The sequence below is a fragment of the Hypanus sabinus genome, chromosome 28 (genome assembly GCF_030144855.1).
Source record: "Hypanus sabinus isolate sHypSab1 chromosome 28, sHypSab1.hap1, whole genome shotgun sequence".
Classification (NCBI taxonomy): domain Eukaryota; kingdom Metazoa; phylum Chordata; class Chondrichthyes; order Myliobatiformes; family Dasyatidae; genus Hypanus; species Hypanus sabinus.
The window spans coordinates 19,575,134-19,587,005 of NC_082733.1; the positions used below are offsets into that span (position 1 = coordinate 19,575,134).

General features: G+C 40.7%; 1 long non-coding RNA gene across 1 annotated transcript; it reads left to right on the forward strand.

The window, feature by feature from the left end:
* Positions 1 to 8,857: 8,857 nt before the first annotated feature.
* Positions 8,858 to 9,861, forward strand: LOC132382376 (uncharacterized). The gene is made up of 3 exons (XR_009508301.1): positions 8,858 to 8,889; positions 9,393 to 9,486; positions 9,741 to 9,861. It is a non-coding gene; the product is annotated as an uncharacterized LOC132382376 (long non-coding RNA).
* Positions 9,862 to 11,872: the final 2,011 nt, after the last annotated feature.

Genomic DNA, 11,872 nt, shown 5'->3' on the forward strand with positions numbered 1-11,872 from the left:
GGTGACTGAGAAATAATAAAGTGGTGGTGGAGTCAATGGATGGAGGTAGTGATCAGACTTACTGCTTGGGGAAAGTAACTGTCCATTGAGTCTGGCAGTCCTGGTGTAGATACTACATTGCCTCCTCCCTGATGGGTGCGGGAGAAACAGTCCATGAGCAGGGTTTATGGGAAACTGCATGATTTTCCTGGCCCTTTCTGTATATATGCCCTTGACGGTGGGTATGTTGGTGCCAGTGACATATTGAGCAGTTTTGACTACCCGTTGTAGAGCCTCCTGTTCACTGCAGTGCAGTTTCCGTACCAAGCAGTGATGCAGCTTGTAAGGATGTTTTCTACTGTGCATCTGTAGAATGATATGACTATGGATGTGTGAAGTCCGGCTCTCTATGGCCTCCATGGAAAGTAGACAAGCTTTCATCTACTTGGTGATATTTTGCTGGCTGTATAAGATGTGTTCTGGGACTATGAAAGGTTTGTGTGACGTGCACTCCCAGGAGTTTTAGACTGTTTGCAGTTTCCACTGTGGTGCCACCAATGTAAAGAGTGGTGTGAGTGGTGCAAGTTCTCCCTTGATCGATTGCCATCTTATTTTTCTTGTTGACATTAAGGACAAAGTTACTTGCCTGGCACCAGGCCTCAGGCTCTTCCACCTCTTCTCTGTCGGCCATCTCATCGTCGTTGGTGGTGAGCCCTGCCACTGTTGTGTCATTTGTGAACTTGACAGTGTGATTGCTCAGGTTCTTGGCTATGCAGCCACATGTGAGCAGAGTGTACAGCAGTGGGCTCTGCACACACCCTCGGGAGCATCCATGTTAAAGATGACGGGAAAGAAGGAACGGTTGTGTATCCTGACTATCTGAGGTCTGTTTGTTAGGAGGCCCAACACCCAGTTACACAGAGGTGTATAGGTTGTTAACCACTGGGCTTTTTTTTGCCAAATACTTTCATATGATACCAGAACCATGGGGTCTTCAAAATAATCCAGTCTGCAGTTGTGCTGAAGACCAAACTGTGGAATAGTGGCCACTGAGGCTTGAGTATTCAAGTGTAAGTGCAATTTAAACATCTCTTAAACATGCTAATTGTATCTGACTATACCAACCTCCTGTGGCAGCAAGTTCCAGATAGCAATCTCTCTAAGGTGAAACATTTCTCTTCAAATCCCCTTTAAAACTACCTATTTTAAACACATGGCCTCCTGTTTATGATACTCTTACAATAAGAAAGACCATTTACTCAATTTTTTAAAATTTATATCTCTCTATCAGGTCATCCCCTCAGCCTTCCTTGTTCTATGCAATAGAAATCCAATGCACCTAATTTCACTCCATATATATAATGTCCTCCAATCCAGGCAACATCTCTTTTGTACTCTTTTCAGTACAACTGCAGTCTTTCTCTTGCGTAACCAACAGAAATGCACAGGGTACTCCCAGGTCCTGTCTAGCTAGAGTTTTGCAAAGTTAGAATGTCCCAACTTTATAATATGTCCTGACCTATAAATAGGTATAGCATATACCATCCTTACCACCTCTTCCTGTGTTGGCACTTTTAAGAAACTATGGACCTAAACTCCAGGGTCCATTTGTTCATCAAAATTCCTTTGTGCTCTGAGGAAAATATACTCAGCAGCTACTTTATTAGGTGCACCTGCACACCTGCTCATGAATGCAAATACCCAATCAGCCAACCATTTAGCAGCAAATATATCCATAAAGACATGTAGATATGGTCAAGAGGTTCAGTTGTTCTTCAGATCAAATATCAGAATGGAGAAGAAATGCATCTAACTGACTTTGATTGAATGTTGGTGACAGATGGGGTGGTTTGAGTATCTCAGAAGATGTTGCTGATCTCCTGGGATTTTCACTCATAACAGTCTCTCGAGTTTACAGAGAAACCTGCAAAAACAAAAAAAAAAATCCATTGAGTGGCTATCTTGTGGACAAAGATGCCTTGTTAATGACAGAAGTCAGAGGAGAATAAGCGGACTGGTTTAAGCTAACATGGAGGTGACAGTAACTCGAATAATCATGTGTTACAACATGTTATGCAATACAGCATCTCTTCAAACTTTAAAGTGGATTACCTACAGCAGCTGAAGATCACAAACATACATTCAGTGGCCACCTTATTAGGTATAGGAGGTACCAAATCACAGAGTTTACATGACCTATCTTTATTCAACTTCCTAAAAGGCATTACTTTGCTCTTGTTGGAATTACTGTTATCTCCCAATGCTCTGCTCAACTTTCCAGTTGATTGATATCCTGCTCTTAATAAACTTTTGCTCTATTCACAACATCACCACTTTCGTGTCTACCACAAGCTTTTGAACTTTGAACTTGAACTTACCAAACATACCCCTATAGGCACTTCCAGATTGTTGATATTTAGCAGAAAGAGATGGGGAGATCTTAAGTGGATGACTGGCATCTGTATTTACTTGAGATACAGACACAGAGTTCATACAAGGGAGACAGAGTAGCAGTGAGGTCATGGACCATGCACAAATTAAAGAGGAGGAGGTGCTTGCTACCTTGAAGCAAATTAGAGGGATAACTCCCCAGAGTCTGACAAGATGTTCTCCCAGACCCTGTAGGAGGGTAGTGCAGAAACTGCAGGAGCTCTAGCAGAGATATTTCAAGCATCCTTAGTCACAGCTGAGGTCCTGAATGATTGAAGGATAGCTAATGTTGATCTGTTGTTTATAAAAGTCTGTAAAAATAAGCCAGGAAACTATAGGCTGTTGAGCCTGACATCAGTAGTGGGGAAGTATTCTAAGGAACAAGAAATATGAGTGTTTGGACAGACAGAGACTGATTAGGGACAGTCAACAAATCCTTATATGTGGTAGGTTAGGTCTAACCAGTCTTAAAGTTTTTCTAGGACGTTACCAGGAAAGTTGATAATGGCAAGACAGCGGATGTTGTCTACATGGATTTTATCAAGGAAGTTGACAAGTTCCCGCATGAGAGGTTGTTCAAGAAAGTAGTAAATTGGATTAGACAGTAGCTTTGTGGGGGTAGCCACAGAGTAGTAGTAAATGCTTGCTGCTCTCACTGGAAGTCAATGACTCGTGGTGTACCATAGTGACCAGTGCTGAGTCCATTGTTTTTTTTTCATCTGTATCAATTACCTGGGTGATAATGTGGTCAACTCTATCAGCAAATTTGTGGATGACTCCAAGACCACAAAATTTTGCACCAGGATCTGGACCAACTTGGAAAAAAAAGGTTGAAAAATGGCAGATGGAACTTAATGCAGACAACTATGAGGTGTTGCACTTCGGAAGAACAAACTAGGATAGAACTTCCATGGAGTGTGATAGTGCATACACAGACAGTGGTAGGGAACTGAGGAGTGCAATAGATCAGAAGAATCTGGGAATACTGATTCATAAATCCTTGATCGTGATGACACAGGTAGATAGGATTGTAAAGAAAGCTTTTGACACATTGGCCTTCATAAATCATATATTGTGTAAAGAAGTTGAGAGGCTATGTTGAGGTTGTATAAGACATTGCTGGGGCCTAATTTGGAGTATTCTGTGCAGTTTTGGTCACCTATCTACAGGAAAGATGTCAATAGGATTAAAAGAGTGCAAAGAAGTTTTGCAAGGATACTGCCAGGACTTGAGGACCTGAGTTGTAGGGAAAGGTTGAATAAGTTAGGATTTTATTCATTAGAGTGTAAGAGAATTAGTGAAGATTTGATAGAGGTATACAAAATTATGAGAGGTATAAATAGGATAAATGCAAGCGGATATTTTCAGCTGAAGTTGGGTGAGACTAGAGCTAGAGGTTATGAGTTAGGGGTAGAAGGTGAAATTTTTAAGGGGAACATGAGGGGGAATTTTTTTCATTCTGAGGGTGGTGAGAGTGTGGAACGAGCTGCCCTCAGAGGGTGAGAGTGTGGAACGAGCTGCCCTCAGAGGTTGGGGAGAGTGTGGAACGAGCCGCCCTCAGAGGGTGAGAGTGTGGAACGAGCTGCCAGTGTAGGTCGTGGATGCAGGTTTGGTTTCAAAAGGTAAGTGAAATTAGGATGGGTACATCGATGGGAGAGGTATGGGAGGTACGGTGCAGGTGCAAGTCAATGAAACCAAGCAGATTAATGGTTCAGCCAGTGGTGTTGTGGCATCAGCACCAGACTGCGAGGCAAGTGGTCCTGGGTTTGAATCCGGCCGGATCCCTCGCACACTTTCCAACCGTGCTGGGTTGAGCATCGACCTAGCAACTCGGCCTTGTCAAAAAAAAATTGACAAAGTGCCAAAGAAATGGCAAGGTTGCTGCCAGATACATCCACAAGGTGCAGAGAGGAAGAACATATAACAAAATGGACAAAAAGGGCTGAAGGGCCTGTTCCTGTGCTGTAGTGCTCTATGTTTCAATGACTCTATTCTTTTCATCAACTCCCTGCCAAACTGGCTTAAACGACTTTGAGGAGTGTTTTTTTGGCTTTCCTATTTATAAATATCAATAAATTTAAGAACACTGGGAAAATCAAGTTGTAGCCTTAACCCATTATAAGATCCTCCCAGCATTAAATGCAGTTAGCCTTTTCAGCAATATTGATCATCTTCCTAGTCCATATATGTTTGCTTGCTCCAAGACTGAATTTTCCTTCGAATATGTCACCAAAAAGAGTTCAATATAACTGCAAACAGTGTTAAGTATTAATCTCACTAGAGAGCGAAACTAAGGGAAAAGTTTTGTCTTCTGTCACATGTACTAACATCCAATTTATTGGAACATGTGTCCCAATGAAGTGTTTCAGCCCAAACTATTGACTGTTAATTTCTCTCCATGGATGCTGCCTGACCTGTAGAGTTCCTTCAACGCTTTGTGTGTGTTGCTCCAGACTTCCAGTATCTGTAGAATCTCTTGTGTTTATTAGAATATGTGCATTGAGTTGAATGGAACTGAATTTTGGAAGCAGTATGATATGTACACCCTGATACGTTGCATGTGTAGTGAATATAATTGAGGATAATCTTCAAAGTTTAACTCTATCCAAGGAAAGGACTTCCAATGATTAACCAATACATTAATATGTTAATTCATAAACAACCGAATGGGTCTTTATGACCCCAATTGCCTCCATTGAGCATGCGACAATTGATCAGTGAGATTCTACAATTCACAGAGACTTTTCACTGTAAGTGGTAGCTCTTTTCCTGCATTTCACTGATTTGACCACAACAAGAGTATCCCAGAAAGTGTGGATGGAAGGAATAAGGGGAAGCTGGAGAAGGATTGAGATGAGTAGTGCCATTGAGTCTTTCACATCCATGTGGGAGACCAAATGGGATCATGGTTTAATGCTGCTTTAAGAAGATAGCACCTGCAACATTGAGGCACTTGACCACTGCTGCAGTAGAACAGCAGCTGGGAGTTTTATGCTTAAAACTTGAAGATGAACAAGTTTCTGAATAAGTCACTACAGGCAGATGTAACCATATTAATCAAAGTAAATTTATTATTTTAAAACTTGTTGAGCATTAAAGCGATTGTCAATCTCAAGTAGGGAATGTCTTTCAGTGAATTTATTTCCTTAAAGATAATCAGAAAAGTGTAAGGGAATCTGATGCATTAAGTATCTGTTCTTTATCTGCTACCTTCAAAGCATGGAATAAAATGCAACTTCAAACTTGCTTTTTACTTGATTCTTTCTGTGCTGTTCTGTCATCGTACATCACGACTGATTAATGTGCAGTAAGAAGGAACTCCTAACCTCCCTTGGCTTTACCTTCACTCCAGCTTTCTTCATTCAGATCAAATGGTACATCTGTGTGTTTTGACACTGACTGGGCAGAAGCCAGAAAAGTTTTCCCAGCCTAATGTGAGAGCAAAAATAAGGATACAGCTGTAATCTGCTGGAATCTCAGAGAACGGAAATTCAGAATTAATCTGTGGGTGAGGTGACAGTAAGTAGCACACTTACTGAACAGAAAATAAGTCTAAAATATTGCCAGTGGAGATAACAGCAAAATCAAACTTCATTTCACTTAGAATGATTCACGTTAGGACCTTGATGGCAAGGATATAGAAGTCAGGCAGTTTAATTTAACTCTTAATATCTTGTGCACTTCATCTGTACGTTATAAGTTTAATGTATCTTATTCTTAACAGATCTCACTATAAACTGTTGGAGAAAATGCAAAAAAGTTTGAAGCAGAATCAAGGTTTTGTTGAAAGATGGAATCTCTCATTGTTGGAATTTTAGGCACTTATTGTTGCATGCTGTAATGAGATCTTCAGAATTCACTTGAAGTCACTGTATTCTTAGCAGCAGCAGAGTGGGTGACTATATATATTATTTAAGAACATGGTTGGATTCAAATTTCTCTCAGAAACAATGTTTAAATAGTATGCTTTTTGAAGCAGAAAAAAGGAGAACCCACCAGGCAGCTAGACCACAATATGTTTATTATGAATCAGGGGCACTACATGAAGTTAGAATTGCATAAACAGCTCAAAGCAGAATACAAACAAGTATTTAAAAAGAACAGAAAAAGGAATTTTTTATCTGGATACTTAAAGCCAAATGAAGAGCGTTAATTCAAACTGTGAAGCCTGATAATGAACCTAGTCAGGGGATGAGGGACTGTGCAGCCCAGTTAACAGAGGTTCTGATAAACATCCTCAACATGTCTCTGGAAGTGTCTGCTGTTCCCTTCGGCTTTAAGGCATTCACTACCATCCTGGTGCTCAAGAGGCAACAATAACCTGCCTCAATGACTCCCTCCACAATAATTTTAACAGCTTGTTATGCATCGCATTAAATCCCATCTTCCTGCTGCGTTAGACAATTTCCAGTTGGTTATCACTCAAATCGGTCCACTGATTCTAGTTTAAGATAAGGCTTCCTATTTAAGATGGTGCTTGTGCAGTACAGCAATGACTTGCTGGTCGCAAACAAAAACAAACTAAACTATATATTACTGTATTAAACACACTTTTTCTCAGATATGATCACTATAATCAATAGCCTGTAATTTCACTTTTGGAGGTGAGTTTTCGGACCGCCTGTGTGACCTGGCATTTTTGTGGTGTGAACTGAAGGCTCAAAGACGCAGGATAGCTACAGCATGGTGTGCACGGGTGTGAGATCATATTAAAGCAGCAGGGCCTGTGTTCAGGAGTGAGGAATGACCTGAGGTTTAAGCGCCTGGCCAGATTGAAAAGGTCAGGGTGTCGGGTCAGAGGTGAGGCACTGTCCGGTGTTCAGCTCACTGCTCCGAGATGCTTACTCATCTCTGCTCCAAACCAAGGTTTTGACCTCCAACTAGTGGGCTCCTGGATCAGCTACAGTGATGACTGGCTTCATGGCTGTGGACTCACTTTCGTGAATTTCAGTTCTGAATGCAGACATCTCACCTATCCCAGAAGTCCCGGGAGTCTCCTGCAAGTTCATAGCGGCTCCCTGACACCCGCAAATGATATACAATATCCTGGAAATCGATTTTTGGGAGACCGAGAGCACGGGTGCGGGAGAGGGAGAGGGAGAGGTGAGTTTAAACGCATCATTCATTCATTAGCATAGCTAACTTTATTTAAACTAGCTGGCTCGCTGCTAAGGAGTCTCTCTATTGCCGACATCCCACCTCTCCTGGGAGTCTCCCGCAAATTGATGGCGCTACCTCCCTGAAATGAGTTTTTGCAGGGTGGGATGTCTGTGAACGTTATATGCTTACTTTTATTGCTTAAATGAATTTTTTCTGCACTTTGTGTGTTTGGTGGTCTTTTTTTTTAATTGGTTTGATTGGGTTTCCTTGCTTTGTGGCTGCCTGTAATGAGATATAGTTTACATACATTGATAATAAATGTACTTGAACTTTGATGACATCATAACCTCTGCACACCACTCCATCCTGCCTCATATGCTAGGATGCTATTTGTTGTCCAGCTCAACATTTAATACAATCATCCCTCAGAAGCTGGTGGTAAAATGTCCTTGTTGGATTTCAAAACTTTTGTAACTTGGTCCTGGATTTCTTGACAAAAAAAGCACTGTTTTTCCATGCTAGCAGAAACACCTCTAGCTACATCACATTGAGCACTGGCTCTTCCAAGGGCTGGATGTTGTGCCTGCTGCTGTTTATGATGCTAACACATCGAGTATACGGCCAGATCCAGTTCAAAATGAATTGTCAGGTTCACTGATGACACAACAGTGGTTGGTCTCATCAAGAACAACAATGAAACTGAGTACAGAGGGGAGGTAGAGCGGATGGTTGAATGGTGAGAGCACAACTTGAGTCTCAAAGTGGACAAGACAAAGGAGGTGATTGTGGACTTTAGGAAGGTGAAGGATGACTGCTCCTCACTGCACATATACGGCTCCTCTGTGGAGAGAGGTACCATGCTTCTGGGAGTATACATGTAAGATGAGGTCACCTGGTTCCTTAATACCACCTGCTTGGCCAAACAAGCAGAACATCATCTCCACTCTCTGAGGAGTTCAATGCTCCATCACACCCATTCTAAACAATTTTTTATAGAAGCATCATTGAGAGTACCTGGACCAGCTGCATCACTGCCCGCCGGGTATGGAAATTGCAAGGTTTGTATCCCTATCTCCTATGATTCTTAATTTCACTGATAATGACTACTGTTAATCAGCTTAGCATCAGAAAATGTGTTACTGTAGCCATAGGTTATTGCATTGGACCGTTGATTTAGAAGTGATTTGAATATACATGCTAAATATTTTTATTTACAGATTCTACTCAGATTGTAAGGATTACTGAGTGGATCATCAGGGATTCTCTTCCACCCATCAGAGATATTTATCAGGAGAGCTGATATGCAGTGTCCTCAGAATTGCCAATGATCTCTCCCATCCATCCACCAATCTCTTTGACCACCCTACCATCAGGAAGGAGGTACCATTGCATTAGAATAAGAACTGTTAGGATTGGAGACAGTTTCTTCCTCCCAGGTCATAGTACTACTGAACTCTCTGCCACCACCCAGATCTCACCATGCATGAAGTGCCGGGAATGTTATACTGTTTACTCTTTAACTTGTGCATTAATGCACCTTATTATTTGTTAATTTACTAGTGGTGATGTTACTTTTTGTGTTATGTATGTGAGTTATATGTACCGAGTTGTGCAATCCAGATGAATGTTGTTTTGTTTGGCTGTATTTATGTATATGGTTGAATGACAATAAACCTGAACTTGAACTTGAATTTTGGAGCTGGAGACAGTGTTACAGAGACTGGGGAATAATGGTCTCAACACTGGTTGCAATTATGAATCATATTTCTCTATCTGAGAAGATTTGCATGGGGAGAAGTTTAAATTACTGTGTAGTGGCGGCCATTGTCTCATCGAGGCTTGAAGGACCAAATAATTCTTCAATTTTTTACGTTCCTTTGTAGGTTACAAGGTTAGGGGGAGAAAGAAAATTACAAAGAGCGGAAAATATTCTGGCTTTCAACGTTCAATGAGGAAATCATATTCAAGATTATAAAGGTATAGAATCCTTACTGAAAAAAAAAACTTCTCTTTGTATATTTTCCACAGAGTCACTGATGATCTAAAAGTAAGATTTGAGTCAGGGGCAGCGAAGTGAGAGAAAATTCAGAGCACATCAAACCTTGACTCAGGTAACAGAACAGTAGTTGAAGTTATTCAGATTTGAAAGATACTGCTAGGTGGTGTCATGTCTGTTTGGATAATTTAATGAAGGTATGAGTATTAAACTGCCCTTTTATGAATTCTGGCAGGGAAAAGTCCAAGAAGATTAGAAATAAATAAATTCACTGCCACATTTGATGCAAGACAGTCTGATGTATCTGAATTCTCCATCACTAAAGAAATATCCAGAAATTGTGGATTGAAAGCGACTATCCTGAAAATGTAAACATATAAGTGAGAAGAAAAGAAATATTTGCACCTCAGATTGTAGATGAAGAGCACACAGAGAGGATACAGACAACATCAACAGTAAAGTTCATGGAAATAAATCATGTAAGTGTTTTGTGACAATGACAATTTATATCATCCAGTTCCCTCAAAATGATCTATTCTCAAAGAACCTACAAACGATTTGATGAATTGAATCAATGTTTCTATTGTCATTGAAATCAAAGTAAGCTATAAGCTGTCCAATTATAGTTAAATGGTGTTGACCTAAAACTTGTTGTCTGCAGGGTGACATTAATACCTAACGTTTAGGGTTCGGATTTTTGGCAGCAGGATATTTGCCTTCCGTGGGTTTGTATCCCTATCTCCTATGATTCTTAATTTCACTGATAATGACTACTGTTAATCAGCTTAGCATCAGAAAATGTGTTACTGTAGCCATAGGTTATTGCACTGGACAGTTGATTTAGAAGTGATTTGAATATACATGCTAAATATTTTTATTTACAGATTCTCTTTATTAGCAACTCCAGGATATTGTAAAAACTCAATTCGAGAACTGTGTCCAAAATATATTTCTGTGTGACCTTCTGCGGTCTTATGTCTCACTGAAGTCCAAAGATCTGTTATCATTGTACGCAATGAATTTACATTTAATGCATTTAGAGAAGTAATAGTGCCTTGTCAGGTTTGCCATCACTACTGGGCTAAACATGAAAACAGAATTGATGACTGTTAATTATTGAATTGTTGGAAATGTATTGCATTAAAGGGCAATAAAATAGGAAGCCTAGAAACTTTTCTGATCTTTGAAGACCCAGTTATGTTCTATATCACATGCCCGGGAGGAAGTGGTTCATGCAGAAAGGTACTTCAGTATTTCCCATACTACTCTCTGACAACTTCTCAAAATTCATCCAGGGCTGAATTCTTGATGAATTGTAACAAGCATTGAATAATTAACTTGTAATTAGATTTATCCCCTATATTTTCTTCAGAGTCAGAGAGAAGTACAATACAGAAAACAGGATATTCCTACTGTGCATCTACTCATCTTTGTTGAGGGCAAATTTTTGGAAAATATGCATAAGGTATTTGACTTTGTGATGCACCATCAATAACTCTCGGAGACGTGAGTTAAGGTAGACTTTTATTGGCTGGAAGAAAGCACAGGCAGCAAGCGACCACCACACAACATCCTGGAGACTGAGGAAGGAGCACTGCCTCCGATCGCCTTTATACCGGGGTCTGTGGGGGGGGGGGGGGGGCGTGTCCAGACAGGTATATGTAGTTCACCACACTTTGTCCAAAGTTTAACTGAAGCTGGAGGTCAACCAGTAGCCCACTTTGGTGTTTAGACCATACAACATACAAGGAGAATAAGGTCATTCAGCCCATAGAGTTTGCTCCACCATTTCATCATGACCAAGTCATGAACCCTCTCAACTCTATTTATGACCTTCTTGCCATAAACTTTGACACTCTTATGAGTCAAAAATATCTCGTCTAAATTTATCCAATGACTTGGTCTTCACAACCGTCTTAGAAACGGCACTGTGTTGGAATGTCCCTTCCTATCGTTAAAGTGCTGAACACAATTTTGTAGCAAGGCAACCTGGACAGCGTACTCACTTGATGTCTTGGCCCTCCTGAGCTATTCATTATTTTACTAAGATGTTACCAAGCATCAGCATGAAAGAGAGTGAAAATGTCGTTATTGGGCCAGATCTTAAACAGTCACAAAAGACAAAGGCCACTCTTCCCTGAGCCACAGTGTTAACACTGTACAGATTATTGCCGGTGGCTTGGGTTAAGGAATCACAGTATGAACCCTCTGCTAAGTTGTGGGTAGGCTGCTTGCAGGCTGCACTCACACAAAAGTTTTAACAGCTCGTACATGTGTCTGACCCCGCCCCCATTTTATTTCCCATCCATCCTCTCCCCTCCCCCAGATTTACAGTTTACCAAAGCTATTAATGTCATTGTGGCAAAT